Source organism: Delphinapterus leucas, chromosome X (genome assembly GCF_059928025.1).
Source record: "Delphinapterus leucas isolate spDelLeu-1000000601 "Yukka" chromosome X, BTC_Dleu_Yukka2, whole genome shotgun sequence".
NCBI classification, from domain to species: domain Eukaryota; kingdom Metazoa; phylum Chordata; class Mammalia; order Artiodactyla; family Monodontidae; genus Delphinapterus; species Delphinapterus leucas.
In genome coordinates this window covers 14,916,615-14,939,624 of record NC_143150.1, presented here as the reverse complement: position 1 = coordinate 14,939,624, position 23,010 = coordinate 14,916,615, and positions in this window count along the sequence as shown.

The following is a 23,010-nucleotide window of genomic DNA, read 5'->3' as shown; positions in this document are numbered from 1 at the left end:
TTATTTCTATCAACCACCCAATGGTTACTTGTTGTGTGATGAGTATAGATAGAGCTGATCCTGGAGGGAAATACAGAACCGGCTCTGAGGTGTCTAAAGCAGCCTGAGAGATGCTCTCACTGGCACTCTTTAAGTAGCTCAGGATGAAATGGGGGTGGTGGTGGGGACAGATATTTATACCCGAAGTTAAATGATAAAAGAGTTCGAAAGCTCATGGCCATAATACCAGAATAGCCTCGAGACCACGTGTGAGCAATTGCCAGGTGAACAAGATTGATAGTAACTGTTGCGATTTATTGGAAGGAGACATCATGATGGTCCAGGATGGTCGAGGAGGGCTTCCAGGAAGAAGAGGGATTTGAGCTGGGTAGGTTTTAGATAGGAGGACAATTCGCACTCCAAGGGTAGCAGGTCCTGGCTTTGTTTGGGGGAGCTCCGCTTCGATGAGCTCCTTTTGTCATAAAAGCCTTAAGTCTTTGTTTAGGAGGAAACTTACTTCAGAGTGAGATGCTAATCAATCTGTTTGGTGATGTAAATTGGGTTTAAACAAACTACTCTCCAATAGAGTTGGAGAATTTCCCTCTTTCTAAAGATGGATTAAGCTTGGATTTTTCCACCTCCCCCCACCCCCGTCACCCCCCCTCCCGTCACCCCCACCACCACCCCAGCCCCGGAGATGGGTGTGGTTTTTTGCCCTGAGATTTTCTCACAATAGACTTGGAATCGAGATTAGTTTGAAGCAGGGGAGGTATGTACATTTGATTTTTCTTTAGCCTTAAATTGGAGGAAAGGCTGTGACAAGGAGCTGAGCCTGGGCCTGGCTTAGTGCTGGCTAAAATAGAAGAAAGATGGCCTCACTTGGAATCACTTGAGACATGTTTATGCCAGCCTTTGGGAGACAGACTGTGGACTCCTGATTATCTATCTGGGCCATGGTGTCTGGAGATACCAGGGACTAGGTTTCCTTAGGAGGAAATGGAGAATCTCAGTGTCATTCACTCTGGGGTGGGAAAGTGGGCCAATGATCTTAGGTGGCAGGAGAGGAGGAGTTTCTCCTTTGGCTGGAGCCAAGGGGAGCTGGGTCTGGAATCTTAGCCATGGGAACTCCTAAAGATTCCTTTTGGTGTGGATTTTGAGCCGGTACTTGCTATAGGGATATTGCCAGGAGGTGGGCTAGAAATTGAACGTGGATTATAAATTACAAGCTAGTAGTTATAAGCTACTACCTCAGTCACCTCTATGCCGCCCTCCAAGCATTCAGTAAAGTTCTGTTAAAAATTACAGCTTGGACTGAAGGAATTAGGGAGAGCAGAGTCCTCTCCTTGAAGTAGGAGTAGGGGTGCCATCTCAAATAGGCTCTCCCAAAGTTTCTTACTGTCAGACATTCCGATTCAGTAGTTTGCGGTAGGGTTCTGGAATCTGTATTTTTAGCAAATTCAGGTGATTCTGATGCACAGTCAGGTTTGGGATCCACTTCTGTAGGCTGAAAATATTACTACCACTTCTTAGTGGGTTTTTCTATGAAGTGTTAGAATACCTTTAACTTGATGGAGAGAAGTTGTGAGAGTGACGTGCAAGATAGAGTTGTATATGTTAGACTTGGAATCATTTAGATATTTTACAACAAGAACATGTTCATGGTGTAGTAACCCCACCACCACCGCAATAAAGATGAAACAAAATAGAGGTGGGAAATTCTGCTCTGACCACCTCCCTCATAGGACTGCCAGAACCAACTTAAGAGTGGATGGGAGAGGGGCAAGGCTTGAACAGCACAAGCTGTCATACAAATCTCAAGTGCGCTTAAGTGATGAGTATTACTTTTTTAATCCAAAAAGAATCTATGAAAGCGGGATTTTTTTTTTTTTTTTTTTTGCGGTACGCGGGCCTCTCACTGTTGTGGCCTCTCCCGTTGCGGAGCACAGGCTCCGGACGCGCAGGCTCAGCGGCCATGGCTCACGGGCCCAGCCGCTCCGCGGCATGTGGGATCTTCCCGGACCGGGGCACGAACCCGTGTCCCCTGCATCGGCAGGCGGACTGTCAACCACTGCGCCACCAGGGAAGTCCGAAAGTGGGATTTTTAAAAAATAAAATCAGGAAAAAGTTATGAGAGAATATATTTGGGTAACTTAAATCTCATACTACTCTATAGGGGATGAAGATCCTTTGGTTGGGCAAATAATCACTCTCTGTTTCTCCTTTGTATAGATGTAGAATTATTTATGGTATTCGCCTTGAGTGAGGCCCATATAACGGAGAATGTTCTAGAAATTCCAAAACTAGTTATATGAAAGTCATTTGAGAAAATTTGACACCTACTGCAAAACGTTTGGAAACTTACTAATGTTATATCTGCCACTAAAGTGCCACGTATTTCAGACCATCAGCTTTTTTTTTTCTTGACACGTGTTATATCTTACCAATGACTAGATGTCATGGGAAATCATTAACCTAATTTATATGATTTGAAAGTGTTTCTTTTACTATTGAAGAATATGCAGAGTTACCTTTTGCCTTCTATAAGGATAGAATATTTCCATATTCTTTCAGGTATTTTAAAAGAAGCCCCAGATAGATTTCCTACCATTTGAGCCTCTATTGTGGGCCTTTCACACCACCAGGTTTACTTGACCTTGGCTCTAGTGCACTGAAACCCCAAGTGTGAACACTTCTCTTTCCCAGGAGCTTTAACTTCAAAGCCTCTGAGGACCATTTGCATGGTAATACTGTTAAGCACTAAGAAACAAACACTCATAAACTGTCTTCTGACCATCCTTCCACCACACTTGCATGTAGCGCATTTGTCCATTCATTCCTAGCTGCACTGCCATGTGCCACTCTTTATGGAGAAAGCATTTCTTTGATTGTTTTACTTCCCCAATTCTCCCCGTGTGAGAACTGCAGTAGGGAACTCTCGCTTTGGCCTAGCAGATGGGCACAAAGAAACTCTGTTTGAGGTGTGAGCTGACCTTTCTTGAAATTTGAGATCAACTCCCACTTGGATTTGAACTTTGAAGACCCAGAGATAGGAAGTTTCCATATACGGATCAAAACACGTCAGAGTAGGACCCACTGATTTGGGCTGGCAACCTTGGCAGGTAGGATTACTTTGCTCCACAGCTCAGAACAGTGTATCCTGAGCCCTGAAAAGCCACCTCACAAATGTCTACTGACTGGTCCTGATGGTAACTGGAGAGAGCGTGAGGATAAATCAGTTCAACCTATCTCCACCACTGGAAAAGCAAATCAAAGCATGTCCTAGTGAATATCATCCTTCATTCCACAGCTAATATTTGTGAGAGACTGTTAGGTTCACAGCAGTGTGGCAATCGCAAAAACATATATAATTGTAGTAGTGTCTGCAGGAGGCTGGTGCCTAGTGAACACGGTGGTATCTAGCAGAAGCGGCATTGGTGCCAGTGGGGAGCATTGGTGCCTGGCAGGGGTTGAGAGCAGGAAATGAGGAAAGGAAAGGTATATGCCACATGGAAGCAGACCTGGACAGCTGATGGGGGCTCAGTCATGAGCCAAGGTGAGATGCTGCTTGGAGACTCCCAGAAATACCTGAAGGGCACTTTACAGGAGGACAGGGTCCCACGTGAGCAGATAGGGACAAAAGTCAGGGAAGTATAGATTCCTGTGACCCTATTGTGCCCGCAGGCTGGCAAACCCTAAGGAAATTCAGGTTACATGATCTATTCATCAATGTAAGAGACATGGTTTCCACTCTTAGGGAGCTTCTGCACACAGCTTAGGGACTTACACACATGGCAATAAAAGAAAGATTCTAAAAAATGATGAGGAAGACATTGCTGGGGCCCATAAAAATAAGTAGGTTCTCATAGTGGTACAGGTGGGCACTGAAGAACCCGTAGTATTCAGAGAGCTGGAAAGGCAGGAAGGGCCTTCCAGATAGGGGTCCTCATGATCGCAGAAGATCAGGCCATCATCACGTGGGGTCCTGGGAGGTAGGCCTGGCACTGTAGTCTGGGCCAGGCTGTGGGAGGGTGTCGACTGCCCAGCTGTCCTCTGGAGTTGGGACATTTAACAGTGGAAAGCACTCAAGGCTTTGGGCCGGCACACTGCTGGGGATTAGGAAACTCTGTATAGGACGGAGGGAAGGTTTGTGGCCTGGGAAGAGAAACTACAGGCTGGGAGAAACCGCAATAATTGAGGGGTGAGGTGATAAAGGTCTGGACTACCAGGTAGAGAAAGTGGAAAGGAAAAGAGAGGAAGAGAAAACCGAGAGAGGTGGGGAGACAGAGTTGATAGGACTAGTTGGAATTGACAGCCTGGGCACTGGCTCTGGACTGATTTCCAAGAAAGAAATCAGTCAGGGACTTCCCTGGCAGTCCAGTGGTTAGGACTCAGCGCTCTCACTGCTGAGGGCCCGGGTGCAAGCCCTGGTCCGGGAACTAAGATCCCACAAGCCACACAGTGCGGCCAAAAAAAAACCTAAAAGAGGTCACTCAGAGGGAATGGAGATTTGAGCCCCACTAACTGGGAGACAGGCTGACAGAAAAAGGGAAGAGCTCCTTGACATTAGAATTACATTTTTTTTTTTTTGCGGTATGCGGGCCTCTCACCACCGCGCCCCCCCCCGCGCCCCCCCCCCGCCGCGGAGCACAGGTTCCGGACGCGCCGGCCCAGCAGCCACGGCTCACGGGCCCAGCCGCTCCGCGGCATGCGGGATCCTCCCGGACTGGGGCACGAACCCGCGTCCACCTGCATCGGCAGGCGGACTCTCAACCACTGCGCCACCAGGGAAGCCCAGAATTACATTTTTGAGTAGGATTGATGACACATGTTTTTGATTCTCAGAACTACTAAACATAACCCAGCCTTCTCTTCCACCTTCCTTTTTTCTTCCATTCCCCTCCTTCTCAACACCACAACTCTGATCCTGGTTAAATTTCTATAATTTATAAGCACATGTTGGTGTTTTTGTTTTTAACAGAAATGGTAGCATGACATACATATTGTCCTGCAACTTCCTTTGATTAACAATACATCATGAATATCTTTCACTGCTGTTGCATATAGATTCTCCTCAATCTTTTTAACAGCTATGTAACAGTCCGCTGTATGGCTGTACCATTATTTATTTTACCAGTGCTCCATTGATATGCATTTATGTTGTTTCCAAATATATATTCTTATAGCCGATGCTTCAATTAATATCATGTTCCTATCCTTGTGCAAGTGTCAAGGATAAATTTCTAGAAGAGAAATTACTGGGTCAAAGGATATGTACAATTTTACATCAGTTGATACATATTGCAAAATTGCCTCCAGAATGTTTATCTGATTTTAATTCTTCCATTAACAGGTTAATCAAGACCTTTTTGTGGATGTCTGTGGCAATTTGTCAACCTGCTCTTCCTACAACTGCAATAAACACTAGTTTGCCCCATTGGAAAGGATTATATTAGTCAACAGAATTCTAATGAATGAAGGGTTTCTTAATTAAAATAACCAGAAAGTCATTACTTGTAAATATATAAACAAGTTGATTATAGCAAGAGGCTGAATACTTCTAATAAGCATGTGTGGATATTAAATTAACCATGGTTCACAAACCATCCATGGGTGCATGGTTGATTGGAAATAACCACTTCACAATGGTTACCCGATTCCTCTTTGCCAACTGCCAAGTGGTATTCCCGTTTGTTTGATTATTATGGTTTGACATAACTCACCATACTCCCAAACACATATATATGTCAAGTAAAAGTGTGGGTTTATTTTAAGTGGACATTGAAGAAATTGAACACAATGGAGGATTAGGAAACCAGCTTTTCTTTCCTTTTTGATTCAACAGATATTTGTTCACCATGTACAGTATGCTAGGAAGGTACCTTATTAATTGCTTTAGAGAGTACGTAGATGAGTAAAACCTGGTTCTTGCCCTCAAAGTGTTTATAGGAAACACAAAGGAAAACATGATGAATATAAAAATAAATATTAAAATGGGGGACTCCCCTGGTGGTCCAGTGGTTAAGAATCCACCTTCCAATGCAGGGGACGTGGGTTCGAGCCCTGGTCGGGGAACTAAGATCCCACATGCCGCGGGACAACTAAGCCTGTGCGCCACGATTAGAGAGAAGCCCGAGAGCCGCAACAAAAGATCCCAAAAGCCGCAATGAAGATCCTGCATGCCGCAACTAAGACCCGACACAGCCAAATAAATAAATAAATAAATAAGTATTTAAAAAAATACTCAAATGGCTATAAAACCAAGGCAGAGTGAAAACAGTGCTTAAGGAAAGGCACAAAGAAACTACAGTGAAAATTCAAAAGAGAGCAAACACGTCCGGTTAAGAGGGAAATAAGGGAAGGCTTCATATGAAGGAAATGCATTTGAGAGGGGCTTCCAAGAATGAGTAGGATTTTTTTTTACTGAGACACTCATTTTTGGAACCTCAAGGCTACCATGCTGTGGAAAGCCAAGGTCACATGGGGAATACATGTAAAGGTGCTTCTGTCAACAGCCCAGTTGAGTGGAATTTTTCAACCAACCCAGCCCAGGTGCCAGATGTGAGTAAAATTTTCAGCAGGGCAACTTCCAGTGAGTGAAGACACCCCTGGACGTTTCTTGCCCCGAGCCACTGGATCACCCCAGCCGTTCAAGTCTTCCTGGCTGAGGTCCCTGACATGGTGGAGCAGAGGTAAGTCATGTCTGCTGTGCCCTGTCTGCATTTCTGACTCACAGAATTCATGAGCATTAATAAATGGTTGTTAACCCATACACACACAAATGGATAGGATTCCACAGGTAAGCTGGAGATAGGGAGATCATTTCCAGCAAAGGAAACCACGTGAACTGAGGCCCTGACCTGGGGGAGCATGACTGTGTCTACAGAACAATAAACAGTCAAGATGGGCTGGTGTCAAGGATTTCAACAGGGGAGTGGTAGGAGAGCAGACTAGTCTGAGAACGAAGAATGTGAAATGGCAAGCAAGTGTACCCTATTTAGTAGGCAAGAGCAAGCCAGCAGAAGTCGAGCATCAGGCTGTTCTTTTGAACCAGAAAGAGAAACATATTCATAAATGTTTGGCAAAAATTAAATTTCATTTTACCTTATTCTTGCAATTCACTTTTTTTTTCTTTTTTCTTTTGGCTGCATTGGGTCTTTCGTTGCTGCACGCGGGCTTTCTCTAGTTGCTGAGAGCTGGGGCTACTCTTCGTTGTAATGCGCGGGCTTCTCATTGTGGTGGCTTCTCTTATTGTGGAGCATGGGCTGTAGGCACGTGGGCTTCACTACTTGTGGCGGGCGTTCTCAGTAGTTGTGGCTCACGGGCTCTAGAGCATAGGCTCAGTAGTTGTGGCGCACGGGCTTAGTTGCTCCGCGGCATGTGGGATCTTCCTGGGCCAGGGATGGAACCCATGTCCCCTGCATTGGCAGGTGGATTTTTAACCACTGCGCCACCAGGGAAGTCCCTCATCTTTTAATTTGATTAAAAACAAGTTCAACCTGTCATTCATTTAACAAATATTTGTTGAATGCTTCTACAAATGTAAAAGTACTAAATGTATATAAATTACCTTCTAAGTTTAAATAAGCTATTTGTTTCTTCTCTCTTACATTAGTTTGTGCAATGCCTACTGTGAAAATGGTTTTCTGTCTTCCATCTAATTTTGTGAAGAAAAAGGGTCATACCACTGGGATTGTGGGTAGGTTCTGGCCATGACACAAGGGTAACCTTTATTAGTAAAAATAAAAGTACTATTGTATAAACATGAAAGATTTATTTTTAAGTTTGTTTTTAAAGTGGAATCAGATTTTTCACTATTGGGACTGAAACATGCAGTTTAACTAAATTTCAAAAGAGGCTATGTGGAAGTGCTTTGGAAATTATAAAAGCAATATTCAAATGCAAATTATTATTACTATTACTCAGCCGTATTCCAGAAGCATGAAGATCAACACGATATTGCCTATATTTCTTCTTTAAGTCTCTTTGGACTTTGTACCTTGCTAAAAAGAATATTGCCTCAAAATAAAAAATAAACACACATATGAATAAATCCTAAATAAGAATTAAATACATTCAGAGTAATTATGTCAATAATCATGTTCAATATCAAAAAAATAAATGGTTATCACCAAAATTCATACTTTGAAAAATAGTGAATGCAAATAAAATAGAGTCCTACTCTAATCAGACTCTGTACCTTTGATTTGACACAATTCAAATTCATACGTTCAGTAGGATACGTAGGTATGCTGGTGTGTATGTATCATGTGGCTGTTTAAAGCCATGTTAGAACTTTTGTGCTAAAATTCAAAAGCACTTAATACATAAAAATAACATTCTTGCTTGATAAGAGTACAAAAATAATAATAAAACAAATTTGAAATTTGTCCCAGAATAGGAAAGTTTCTCCTTAAGATACAGAAGTAACAGCTTCCGTTTATTAAGCCTTTACTATTTCTATGTGTCAGGTACTATGCTAGGTACTTTATATGCAGTATCTCCCTTAAAACTCACAGCAACCTCAGGAGTTAAGTGCTAGTAAGAGGAAAGCAAGGTACAGGTAATTTAAGTAATTTTTCTAAGGTCACCCAGTTAGTAAGCAGGATTCAAATAAAAATGGGATCCAAACAAAGGTATTCTGAACACCAGGTACTGTGCTATTAACAACTTTGAATTACTTAACAAAGAGCCTCTCCCTGCGGGAAGGGACTTTAGAAGTCATCTAAAATAAACTAGAGAGAGACAGGCGTTAGTGGAATGGCAGGAGGATGCCAAAGACATCTTTGCCTGTTTTGAAGATTGCCCAGGTTCAGCCCTGTACCAGGCAATGTGGAAGGACTATGGTCCCAAGAGTGTGGAGTAAATAAACATTATTTCTCTCTCTGCCCTCCTACCTCTTAGCCCCTAAAGGGTTCAGATGTTACCCCCCCAAAAAATATGGCACCTTGGCATTTGAATATTTCAAGCTGAAGGAATTTGAGAAATGGCAGGCACTGGAAGGATTTTCTGACTTTCCCCTGAAGCAGGTCATAAAACCCTCCTGTGACAGGTCACCTCCCTATACCTGGCGGAAAGGAGCATCTTTATCTCCCAAGACAGAGGGATGCTGAAAGGAATTTGAATGAACAGATTTTGCTGTTTCCCCCAGTTTACCACATTTAGCTCATACTATTCTCTGTCCTTTTACATTTTCCCAGGACTTTCCCCTCTTCATCAAACCTAGCATAAAAACACCCAGGTTTAACTGCTTCTTTGGGTCTTTCTTTCCTTATGAAGATTCCTATGTCATGTAAAACTTCTTATATTTAATAAATCTGTATGGTTTCTTCTTGTTTTATTTTTTGTTACAGGGACCGCCGGCTATTACTTAGGAGGGTAGAGGAAAAGATTTTTCTTCCCTTACATACCATATGCAGACAATGGGAAGTGTTGCATCAGAACTCCCCAGCTTTCTGGCCAGAGGACTGTGAAGAGGGCCCCAGAGAGGCAGAAACTTGTCAGGGAGAGAGATCCTGTAAAGTGGTGTGTGAACGCCTGGGCACACCTCTGAGTTGCATACCAGAGACCATTAGACCACTGCCTAGTCTCAGAGTGGCCATTGAGTGGTGTATATGCAAGACAGATCCAAAAAACACTGCAAATGCTCTGAAAACTAAATTGACATTGGAACCACAGCCCAGAGAAGTTGGGTTGAAACTTGTAGCCCGAATCTCACCGGGTCTATTAACTTCTAAAGCAAAAATAAAACAGCACAAAAACAAACACAAAACCACAACATTTTCCTTAGAAATCATACGAGACCCAGAGTCTCATATTCAAAATGTGCAGGATGCAATCCAAAATTACTCAGCATATGAAAAATCAGGAACCTCAACTTGCAAGGGAAAAAACAAAATGATCATCAGATTCCAGCTCCAAGATGACACATATGTTGGAATTATGACAATACTTTGAAGCATCTATTATAACCATGGTTCAATAAATAAGGGCAAATACTCTTTGTCTTCCTCTCTTTTCCTGCCTTCTCTGGTTTTAATTAAGCATTTTATGTGATTCCATTTTTTCTTCTCTCTTAATATATCAATTATACTTTTTTTTTTTTTTTTTTTGCGGTACGCGGGCCTCTCACCATTGTGGCCTCTCCCGTTGTGGAGCACAGGCTCCAGACGCACAGGCCCAGCAGCCATGGCCCACGGGCCCAGCCGCTCCGCGGCAGGCAGGAGCCTCCCGGACCGGGGCACGAACCCGTGTCCCCTGCATCGGCAGGCGGACCCTCAACCACTGCGCCACAAGGGAAGCCCTATACTTCTTTTTTAAAAAACTTTTTAAAGTGGTTGCCCTAGAGTTTGCAACGTACATTTACAACTACATCAATTTCAAATAACACTATACAACTTCACAGGTAGTGATGGTACCTTATAAAGGAGTATTCCCAATTCCTCCCCCCCATCCCTTATAACATTATTGTCATTCATTTCACTTATCTATAAGCTATAATCACCAAATACCTTGTTGCTACACTTATTTTAACAAACTGTTATAGCAATTAAGAATGAGAAAAATAAAAGATTTTTTAACCTTCATTTATTACTTCTTTAACACCCTTTCTTTATATAGATCTGAGTTCTGACCTGTATAATTTTCCTTTTCTCTGAAAAACTTCTTTTATAATTTCTTGCCATATGTGCCACTGGTGATGAATTCCCTCAATTCCTGTTTGCCTGAGAAACTTAAATACTCTTGAAACAAATGGAAAGGTAGAAAGTTTCAGCAAAGAAATAGAAAATATAAGGATGGAATTGAAAAATACGATAATTGAAATAAAAATTCATTGGATGTGGTTGATAACAGAAAGGAGTTTTAAGAGGAAAAGTTCAGTGTACTTGAACATAGATCAGTAAAAATTATCTAGGAATTCCTTGGCAGTCCAGTGGTTAGGACTCTGAGCTTCCACAGCAAGGGTCACAGGTTCAGTCACTGGTGGGGGAACTAAGATCCCACATGCTGTATGGTGTGGCCAAATAAATAAATAAATAAAAATAAAAATAATCTAAAAATGAACAAAATAGCGAAAAATGATTCAAAAAAATGAACAGAGACTCAGGGATCTGTAAAACAATATAAACATAAACATATAAATTAAATATTTGTTTCATCAGAGTCCCAGAAGAGAGAAAAAGAGTGTGGCACGGAAAGAATACTTGAAGAAATAACTGATGAGAACTTTCCAAATTTAGCAAAGGACATGAATTTGCATGTTCAAGAAGCTCAGGGAACACTACCCAGGATAAACTCAAGGAAATTCACATGTAGACATATCATAATCACACTACATAAAACTAAATATGAAGAAAAATATCGAAAGCAGCCAGAAAAACACCACATTACATATAGTGATACAATGATAGTGCATTTCTTATCATAAACTATGGAGGCAAGAAAAACATTTAAAAAATGACTCTAAAGATGAATTGTTAATGCATAATTTTGTATCCAATGAAAATATTCTTCTGGAATGAGGGTAATATAAAGATATTCTCAGATGAAGGAAAACTGAAAGAATTTATCACCAGAATACCTGCTCCAAAAGAAATGCTAAAGGAAATTCTTCAGATGGAAGGAAAAGGATACCAGAGGAAAACCTGGAATATCAGGAATGGAGGAAGAGCAACAGAAATGGTAATTGTATGGGTAAATATAATAAATGATTCTTCTCATTTATGTTCTTTAAAATATTATGAAGGTGGAAAGTAAAAATTATAACGTTGACTAATGCGATTTTCTTTTTTTTTAAATATTTATTTATTTATTTGGCTGCACCAGGTCTTAGTTGCAGAATGTGGGATTTTTAGTTGTGGCATGTGAACTCTTAGTTGCGGCATGTGGGATCTATTTCCCTGACCAGGGATCGAACCTGGGCCCCCTGCATTGGGAGTGCGGCGTCTTAGCCACTTGACCACCAGGAAAGTCCCTAATGTGATTTTCAATGTATGTAAATAAAATATGTAAGACAAGTACAACATAAAGTGAGGAGGTTGAAGGAACTCATATAGTGGTAAAGTTTCTACATTTCACTTGAAGTAGTAAAATATTGATTCTGAGTATACAGTGCTAAGTTAAGTATGTATATGGTAATCCCTAGAGTAACCACTTAAGCAGACATGCAAAGAGATTTACTAAAAAACTCAATGGATAAATTAAAATGGAATACTAAATAATATTATTATAGTTAATATAATTAATTTATAATATAAGAAATATATTTGGATTAATAAATCTAAAAGAAGGTAAGAAAGAGTAACAGAGGAAAGACAAACAGAAGAGAAAACAAGTAATAAAATAGTAGACTTAAATCCAAACATGTTGATAAATATATGTAAATGATCTAATCACATTAATTAAAAGACACCGATTATCAGCATAGATTTTTTTAAAAAAAGATTCAGTGGTATGCTTTCTACAGGAAAACCTTTTTTATGTAATGAAATAGGCTAGGTAAAAGGAACGAATGGGAAAAGATATATATCATGCAGTCACTAATCAAAATAAACTGGACTGACTATATTAATATCAGACAAAATGGACGTCAGAGCAAGGAAAATTACCAAGGATAAAGAACAACATTACACAATGATAAAAGAATCAAATCACCAAGAAGACATAAAATCCCAAATGTGTATGCAACTAAAACAAAACTTCAAAATACGTGAAGCAAAAAATGATAGAACTGGGAGAATTGGGTGAATCCCCAATTATAGTTACAGACTTAAACATTCCTTTCTCAGTAATTGATAGAATAAGTACACATGTTATCAACAAGGCTATAGAACTGAAAAACACCATCAGACCACAGTATCTAACTGGCATTTATAGAACAGTCTACCCAATGACAGCAGAATACACATTCTTTTCTGCTGCAAATGCAACATTTACCAAAATAGACCAAATCCTGGGTCATAAAACAAATTGTAACAGGTTTAAAATAATTAAAATAATAAAAAGCATGTTGACTGGCCTTAATGGAATTAAACAAGAAATCAATAACATAAAGGTAACTGGAAAATCACCAATTGATTAGAACCTAATTCATATGCTTCTTAATAATCCATGTGATAAAGAGGAAGTCAGGGCAATTGAGAAAATAATTTGAATTAAATGAAAATAAAAATACAACATATCAAAATTTGTGCTGTGTTCCTAAAACAATGGTTAGAGGAAAAATTATTGCTTTAAGTGATTATGTTGGAAAAGAAAAAAGTTCTCAAATCAATAATCTACACTTTTAGTGTATGAAACTAGAAAAGGCAGGAGGAGAAAAAGAAACTCAAATAGAAGGAAGGGAATAATAGCAGAAATCACTGAAATTGAAGACAGAAAAGCAATAAACACAGTAAAATCAAAAGCTATTTTTTTCATGAAAAGATGAATAACATTGGCAAATCTCTAGCTAGGCTGACAAAGAAAAAGAATGAGGAGGCACAAATATTATGAATAAAAGAGGAAATGTCACTACAGACATCACCAACGTTAAATGGATAATAAGGGAATACTACAAATGATTATGCACATAAATTTGATTACTTAGATGTAATGGAACGATTCTTTAAAATTTTCAAAATATCAAAACTTACTCAGGAAGAAATAGATAACTTGATAATCGTATTATTAAATAAAATGTGTATGGAAACACAGAAGACCCGGAATAGCCTCCCTCCCACCCCTCTAGGTGGTCACAAAGCACGGAGCTGATCTCCCTGTGCTATGCAGCGGCTTCCCACCAGCTATCTATTTTACATTTGGTAGTGTATATATGTCCATGCCACTCTCTCACTTCGTCCCAGCTTACCCTTCCCCCTCCCCGTGTCCTCAAGTCCATTCTCTACGCCTGCGTCTTTATTCCTGTCCTGCCACTACGTCCATCAGTACCATTTTTCTGGATTCCATATATATGCGTTAGCATACGATATTTGTTTTTCTCTTTCTGACTTCACTCTAGAGACTGTCATACAGAGTGAATGAAGTAAGTCAGAAAGAGAAAAACAAATACCGTATGCTGACACATATATATGGAATCTAGAAAAATGGTACTGATGGACCTAGTAGCAGGCTCAAGGAGGAAACCTTTCCAAACTCATTTTATGAGGCCAGGATTCCTCTGTAGCCAAATCCAGAAAAAGACAGTACAAGCAAAAAAACTATAGACCAATATCTCTCATAAATATAGGGGCAAAATACTCAACAAAATATTATCAGATAGAATACTGCAATGTATGATAAAAATAACACAACCAAGTAGAGTCTATTTTGGGAATGCAAGGCTGGTTCAGTATTTGAAAATCATCTATGTATTCCACCATTTTTTTTTTCCGGTACGTGGGCCTCTCACTGTCGTGGCCTCTCCCGTTGCGGAGCACAGGCTCCGGACACGCAGGCTCAGTGGCCATGGCTCACGGGCCCAGGCGCTCCGCGGCATGTGGGGTCTTCCCGGACCGGGGCACGAACCAGTGTCCCCTGCATCGGCAGGCGGACTCTCAACCACTGCACCGCCAGGGAAGCCCTCCACCATATTAATAGACTAACACATATGATCATATCAATTGATACAGAGAAAGCATTTGACAAAATGAGCATTACTCAACTCATATAATACATACATGGTATGTAATATAGAATGTGGGTGTATTTTAATATATCTGATCTGATACAAGGTGAGACCTTTGAGATAAGAGTGCCTAAGTTATTAAAAAGGTGCTAAAATATAGATGAAGATGGGTAGTAGCAATCTGTCCTAGGAAATAAGCATACAGAGAGAAGAGCTGATAGCTAAGGATTCGGCAAGAGCGAGGAGGAAGACAGTGAGTGAAGCAGAAGAGGGTCATTTAGAGATAGGCATCATCTGGAATAATATGGTACAGGACTTTCAAGAAGGATAAGGTGGTCCCCCAGTGCCACCAGTAGCAAATCTAGCACTGCGGTGAGGTCAATAGAAAGTAGAACAGATGAAAGATTAACGATTTGGCAGTAAAAAAGTGATACTGAATCTTTGAAAGAGCAGCTTCCATATAATGTTGGGGCTGGAAGCTAGAATCTGGGCAGGCTGGGAGAGTATAAAAGAAATAGAACTATCAGGCAGAGCTACTTAAATTTCGGAGAGAGAAAGGGGGGTGATGTAAAGTAAAAATGCTGAGAACGGTAAATCTTTCTTACTTAATGGCAGAGGGGAATCATACATAGGAAGGAAAGGACTGGGGAGAGTAAGGTAGGCTCTCAAGAGCACAGGTGTGCCTCTGTCCATAAGTTCGACTTGCACCAACTGCACGGCATATATAAAGTAATTTTTTCCTTTGAAACTGTGGCAGTAGTACGGTTAAGCCAACCTCTTCTTATTTTAAATATCCATCATTCATTATGGGAAGCAGCTTGGTGCAATGCAACAATTCTCAAACTTTTTTGGTCGTAGTACTACTTCACACTCCTCTTAAAAATTATCAAACACCCAAGAGAGCTTTCGGGTTTCCCTGGTGGCGCAGTGGTTAAGAATCCGCCTGCCGGGCTTCCCTGGTGGCACAGCGGTTGAGAGTCCACCTGCCGATGCAGGGAACACGGGTTCGTGCCCCAGTCCGGGAAGATCCCACATGCCGCGGAGCGGCTAGGCCCATGAGCCATGGCCGCTGAGCCTGTGCGTCTGGAGTCTGTGCTCCGCAACGGGAGAGGCCACAACAGTGAGAGGCACGCGTACCGCAAAAAAAAAAAAAAAAAAAAGAATCCGCCTGCCAATTCAGGGGACACGGGTTCGAGCTCTGGTCTGGGAAGATCCCACATGCCCGTGGAGAAACTAAGCCCGTGTGCCACAGCTACTGAGCCTGCATGCCACAACTACTGAAGCCCGTGCTCTGCAACAAGAGAAGCCACCGCAATGAGAAGCCCGTGCACCGCAACGAAGAGTAGGCCTGCTCACCGCAACTAGAGAAAGCCCGCGTGCAGCAATGAAGACCCAACGCCAAAAATAAATAAACAAATTTATAAAAAAAAAAAAAAGAAAAAGAAAAAGAGAGCTTTGGTTCATGTGGGTTATATCAATTGATATTTATTGTATTAGAAATTAGAACAGAAAATTCTAAAGTATTGATTAATTATAATATACATGATAAATATAATAATTATAAGCCCATTACATGTCAACAAAATAACATTTTTAAATTAAAAATAACCAAATTTCTCAAAACAAATAATTTAGTGCTACAAGTGGCATTGTTTTATATTTTTGCAAATTTCTTTAACGTTTGGCTTTAATACAAAGTAGTTGTATTCTCATAACTGCCTCTACATTCAATCCGTTGCAATAAATGGTTTGGTTGAAGTATATGAAGATAATTCAGCCTCACACAGAAATGATGTAGAAAAGGGAGGGTTATTTAGCCTTTTCAGGTAGTGATGAATATTTTTCTTTGATAATATACCAAAACTTGACAAGGGTTAGTTTCTTAAAGGTAAGTTGCCTCGTGGAGTCTGAAATTATATTAATGAAATTTATGTACTCTGTTACATTAAAACCCATTGGAATACTCACCATTTTAAATACATTTTTTTCCCGTGCATGATTTTGTTGTTCAAATTGTTCCGGCTTTGGCCTTTTGGAGCTCTTCCGACTGGCTCCTTTGTCCCTTTGACATAATGATTGTGCGTTTGTTTTTTTTTTAAACCACTTCCTTACTTTTTGTTACTACAAGATGCTCTAGGCTTATCTTGCATATTCCCTGCCCCAGCCCTAGAATGAACCAACTTTCCAAGGAGTCCTGGTTACTTTTATTGGAGAATGATACTAGAAACCAAGATCTGGAGTCTAGGTATACTCGTTGCTATTGGAGTGCCATTGCTTCTAGACCCTCTCAGCTGATAGAACCAGGAAATATATCTGTGTATACTAACCCACATATCTATAAATATCTCTATTAAGGTAAACATGAGTTTACACTTACGTCTCCAACTCTAATCCATTACTACATGGGTCATTTTAGCCACTCTTTCTTGCTTATCTGTAACTTTCCTCACCACCTGACTCCTACCATCCACTATCCATTAATGTGTGTGTGTATGTGTGAGTGTGTGTGTGTGTGTGTGTGTGTGCGCGCGCGCGCGCACGTGTGCTTGGTGGTGGGGGGGCGGGGGAGACCTCCAAGTTTATAAATAATAATCTCTGGGTTAAAATCTGAACTTTCTCTCTGCTTCCTGTGCCTCCCCCACTCAAGTGACCCTGACCCTTAAGAAACCTCTCTATATCTCTATCCTGGGAATTGCTCTTTCCCCTGTTTTTTTTTTTTTTTAACATCTTTATTGGGTTATAATTGCTTTACAATGGTGTGTTAGTTTCTGCTTTATAACAAAGTGACTCAGTTATACATATACATATGTTCCCATATCTCTTCCCTCTTGCGTCTCCCTCCCTCCCACCCTCCCTATCCCACCCCTCTAGGTGGTCACAAAGCACTGAGCTGATCTCCCTGTGCTATGCGGCTGCTTCCCACTAGCTATCTATTTTACATTTGGTAGTGTAGATATGTCCATGCCACTCTCTCACTTCGTCCCAGCTTAACATTCCCCCTCCCCGTGTCCTCTCCCCTGGGTTTTGAATAATTAGCCCAGAAGGCTGAAGTGGAATGGAATGCCTCTCCCTAAGGCTATGGTTATCTGCTCATGATGACAGCTATACTTGAGCGCTACCCAGATGTTACCCTGCATCCTCTGACTGGTGCTGTTCTTATTGTTTCCTATTCTGCAGTGATCAAAAAAGATCTTCCCAGCAAAATGTTGGTGAGACTGAAAAGCCTACCAACATTTTGGAAAGCTACGTTCAGCTCTCTGTGACAGGTGGCTCTAGACTGAACCCCCATCCCCTCCACCCTTGACAGTGGGATCCAACCACTTTCTCTGTCCCTAGGAATTCGTCACAATTTTCACTTTGGATTCTGGGATCTACAACCTCCTTCCCCTCAACACAGACACCCTTCTGGATCATTTCCAGGGTTGGGCTCAGGAGAAGAAGCCATCAACCTGTGCAAGTTCTCATGTCTGGAACTAGGCGGCCAACTTTAATATCATTGTTATAAGTGGTTATTAAAAAAGAGGAAGAAACCTCAGAATTGACTTATGAGGAAATCCTAAGTTACAAAGTCAGAACCAGTGACCTACCTGTTTGTTGTGTTTCTTTGGGAAACACTTTGGGCTGTGCTCTGGATGACTGATGCTTACCTTCCCTAAAAAAATTGTATATACGAATCTGTAATTTTAAGACATAAGTTTTTAAAATCCAATTTCATGTTTCAAGTTTTTCTAATGATTAAAATTGCTGCTTGGCAAAGTTTTCTAAGTTTATATTACATTGTAATAAGGAGTAAAAATCAAATCAACAAATATTGATGAAAAATTTACTAAATGCAAGACTATCAATATGTCGTACTATTTCATATCAACATAAATTCTCCCTCTCCCCATCCTGCCATAAATTGGAGTAGTTAAAAAAAGAATTTTAGGGCTTCCCTGGTGGCGCAGTTGTTGGGAGTCCACCTGCCGATGCAGGGGACGCGGGTTCGTGCCCCGGTCCGGGAAGATCCCGCATGCCACGGAGTGGCTGAGCCCGTGAGCCATGGCCGCTGGGCCTGCGCGTCCAGAGCCTGTGCTCCGCAGCGGGAGAGGCCACAACAGTGAGAGGCCCGCGTACCGCAAAAAAAAAAAAATAATTTTAACTTTTACGGCTCTGTAGTCTTAAAATTGTAGGTAGTAATTTTAAAGAAATTTAATACTCACATATATGCAAAAATCTCTCCAAGCTTAGATTTTACATGAAAATTTCAGAATATATATCTAAATTTTAACCGTGGAAAACAGGCTGTATAGAATTCCTCACTGGGTTTGAGAAACACCACAATAATTAAGTTTGGGCAGCTGCTATATATTTGCGGTGTTCTTAAAGCTGCAAAATTCTAACATAGCTCAGGCATATGGAACCAAGGATGTTCTTACATTATCTTATTGAAAGACTCAGGTAACAAATATAGTGAGAAATATGTCAGCTTTAAGTATTTGATTAAGCATGTATCAATTTTAGTCTTGGCATTAAATCCCATTACAAAAAATGTTTTTCCAACCAAATTCTTTATATAATAATACTATAAAAAATATCTAAGTCCCAGTCAGTGATGAATCCATTTATTTCCGGAAATATTTGATGCAGCAAAATTCTGGTCTAGCTCACACACTTGGCCTGTTCTTTTGTGTTGAAGGGTTTTCACATCCCACTCTCAAAATTCTAGTTTCATTGCAAGAGATCAACCATTCCCATTTCCTTCATCCATCCAAATTATGCAGTGCTTGAATATCCAATTGAGCTAGCCATATAATGATTTTCTGGAGATGTGTCAGGAAGATATCAGCTCTGCTTCTATTAGGATTTGAATTTGATCATGTGTCTTTTAGAACACATACGCAGACAACCATAAAATAAATGTGAAATTAAATACTTACGACACAAAGCAGGTCAGGCCATTACTTCCTTGGAAGGAAATGTTGACCTTGAAGAACCTAGATGACCACTGTAATTCTTTGGATATTTGTCATTTAGTTTTATTACTTTTTTCCATATTGGCTTCTTTAAGAGTAACACTACTTAATGCCTTGTGACTATGCTCGGGAATATTTTATTTTTTATAGTTGGTTTATATTTATATATTTTCATAGTTGGTTCAAAAATATAACCTGGTCCCCCATTCTGCAATCTAGAAAGCCCCAAGGTTATTTAATGAATCACGAATAGCTCTCCAAATCAGCCTTTGATTTGTCTTTGCTTTGCTTAAGGAGTTTCAGAATCATAAAGTTCTGGAAGGGACTTCTTAATGTTCCCATAGCCCATCCTCTACTCCCAAACGTTCATGGAGAAATATCGAAAACATTTTTATGCTTAAGCCAGATCCTAGACATAGATAGTTCTTAAATATATACCAGAGGCAATTCTCTACCTCTGTAATCTTTCTTGAACTTCTCTTCTTTAACTCCTTGTAGTTCAGTTATAGTTCATTTATTTAGAAACACAGTGGTTGGTGGGTAGAAGATTCTTCAGTCGTGTTGAATTTTTTGGACCAAGAACTTTTATCATGATGTTGGGATTCTGGCCCCAGTCTTTACCCCAACCATCTTGTGAATGCGTTGAATTGGAGATTTGGCCTTTTCACCCCTCAGTCTCTAGAGTTTATCACACTACCTGCGTATAGTAGGAGTTCAATAAATGTTGATTATAAAAATGAATGCATGTATGGCTCAATAAGTAGGGTAACACTAGGAACAGAGTGTTTTGGAAGGTTAACCTGGCCCTGGAAAACATCATAGATGGGAAGAAAGAGCTGCTAAGAAGAAATACCTATTAAAAGACTGTTTCAGTAAGACAAGCTGACGTGAAGAGACATAGACAAAGCTGGGGAGGGAGGAGAGAATTAAATGAAGGAGAGGGAATTGTATAGGAATCATTTTTGAAGGGACCTAGGTAAGACAATATAGGGGAAGGGAAGGAGTTAAATTTGAGACCATGGTGGTACCACTATTGAAGAAGAAATTCATTCCCAATGTTGTATTTATGTTTATCATTGTTGGGTAGCTTCATGCTTCTAATGGAGTGATTTAAAAGCCTATCGTTAATCGTATATTAGATTTTTAGTCAGAAGCTGAAATAGCACTTTTTATCAGCACAGTTATAATTTCTGCATATATAGGTCAAAGCCAGCTCCATTAATTTTATCCTGTAAAGATGAGCATACTTTGCAAACAAGTTCTGTCCTTTGAAGTACTTAACTGTAATTCAGAATATGGATGAATAGTCCTATCACAAAATAAATTGATTTGATTGAATATTTTGGTATGTGACTTATTCCTGCAGTGTAGTATTTCCAGGTTTTCCCCTCTAAATGTATATATAGAAAATGGGTTATTTTCTTATTGTACTTTTGAAAATACTGTGTACATTGTGAATGTAACAGTGTAAAAGATTTGTTTCCAAAAGTTCTAGAATGGAATGTCTTCAATTACTTCTTTTCCCACCTCTCCCCCAGCACTAGAGTGGTCTGAACTGTCTGGCAGTGTTGCTATGGCCAGAGTAGTGTATGGCTGGAGCTGCTACCCTGACAAGCTGGCAGAATGGGAGAAGCAAACTTTTGGTGACAAAATTACTCCATACTCCTAATCACCAAGCACTTGTGTACTCTGTGGCTGGGTAGGCTTATAAATGGTATCCAAAGAGCAACTAGATTTCAGTTATGCCAGTACAAGACATGGGGTGAACTTGGTTAGGCTCATGACCACTCACTAGCATGGGGTTAAGGAGAGGGCTTGCAGTGGTAGTTTTCTTTCATTAACTTCCATTTATTGAGCAATTACTACTTGCCAGACACCATGCTACGTACTTAACATGCATTATTTTATTTGACTTTCACAGCAACTGTATAACAGGTACTATATCTCATTTGTAGACAGCAGGATTGAGGCACAGCGAGTTAAAATAATTTGTCGAAGGCAGCACAACTGGAAAAGAGCAAATCTAGGATTTGAGCCCATGTCAGTTTGACTCTGAAGTCCTTCCTTTTTTTGGCTTGTTTTTTGTTTTTATTCGAATATAGTTGACGTACTATATTACGTTAGTTTCAGGTGTACTACATAGTGATATGGCATTTGTATACATTATGAAGTGACCACCACATCTAGTAACCACCTGTTCCCATACAATATTATTGACCATATTCCTCATGCTGTGTATTACAACCCCATGACTTATTTAATTTATAACTGGAGTTTTGTACCTCTTAATTCTCCTATTTTACCCACCCACCTACCCCCTCTCTATGAGTCTGTTTTCATTTTGTTTGTTTTCTTTTTTAGATTCCACATATAAGTGAGAGCATGAGGTATTTATCTTTCTCTGGCTGACTTATTTCACTTAACATGATACCCTCTAGATTCATCCATGTTGTTGGAAATGGCAAGATTTTATTTTTTTATGGCCAAGTAATATTCCATCGTATATATATACCACATCTTATTTATGCATTCCTTTGTGGATAGACACTTAGGTTGCTTCCATATCTTGGCTATTGCAAATAATGCTACAATGAACGTTGAGGATTATATACTTTTTCGAATTAATGTTTCTGTTTTCTTCTGGTAAATACTCAGAAGTGATATTGCTGGATCATATGGCAGTTCTATTTTTCATTTCTTGAGGAACCTCCATATTATTTTCTATAGTGGCTGGGCCGATTTACAATCCTGCCAACAGTGCATGAGAGTTCCCTTTGCTCCACGTACTTGCCAACATTTGTTATTTGTAGTTTTTCTGATGATGCCCATTCTAACAGGTGTGAGACGATGGTTTTGATTTGCATTTCCCTGATTATTAGTAATATTGAGCATCTTTTTGTATGCCTGTTGTCCATCTGTATGTCTTCTTTGGAGAAATATCTGCTCAGGTCCACTGCCCATTTTTCAGTTGGGTTGTTTGTTTGATGTTGAGTTGTTTGAGTTCTTTGTGTATTTTGGATATTAACCCTTTATCACATATATTGTTTACAAATATCTTACCCCATTCAGTAGGTCGGCTTTTCATTTTATTGGTGGCTTCTTTCACTAAGTTTTTTAGTTTGATGTAGACCCATTTTTTTTTATTTTTGCTTTTGTTTCCCTTGCCTGAGGAGACAGATCCAAAAAAATATTGCTAAGACTGATGTCAGAAAGCGTACGCCGGGCTTCCCTGGTGGCGCAGTGGTTGAGAGTCCGCCTGCCGATGCAGGGGACATGGGTCCGTGCCCCGGTCTGCGAAGATCCCACATGCCGCGGAGCGGCTGGGCCCGTGAGCCATGGCCGCTGAGCCTGCGCGTCCGGAGCCTGTGCTCTGCAACGGGAGAGGCCACAACAGTGAGAGGCCCGCGTACCGCAAAAAAAAAAAACAACAAACGTACGCCCATGTTTCCTTCTAAAAGTTTTATGGTTTCAAGT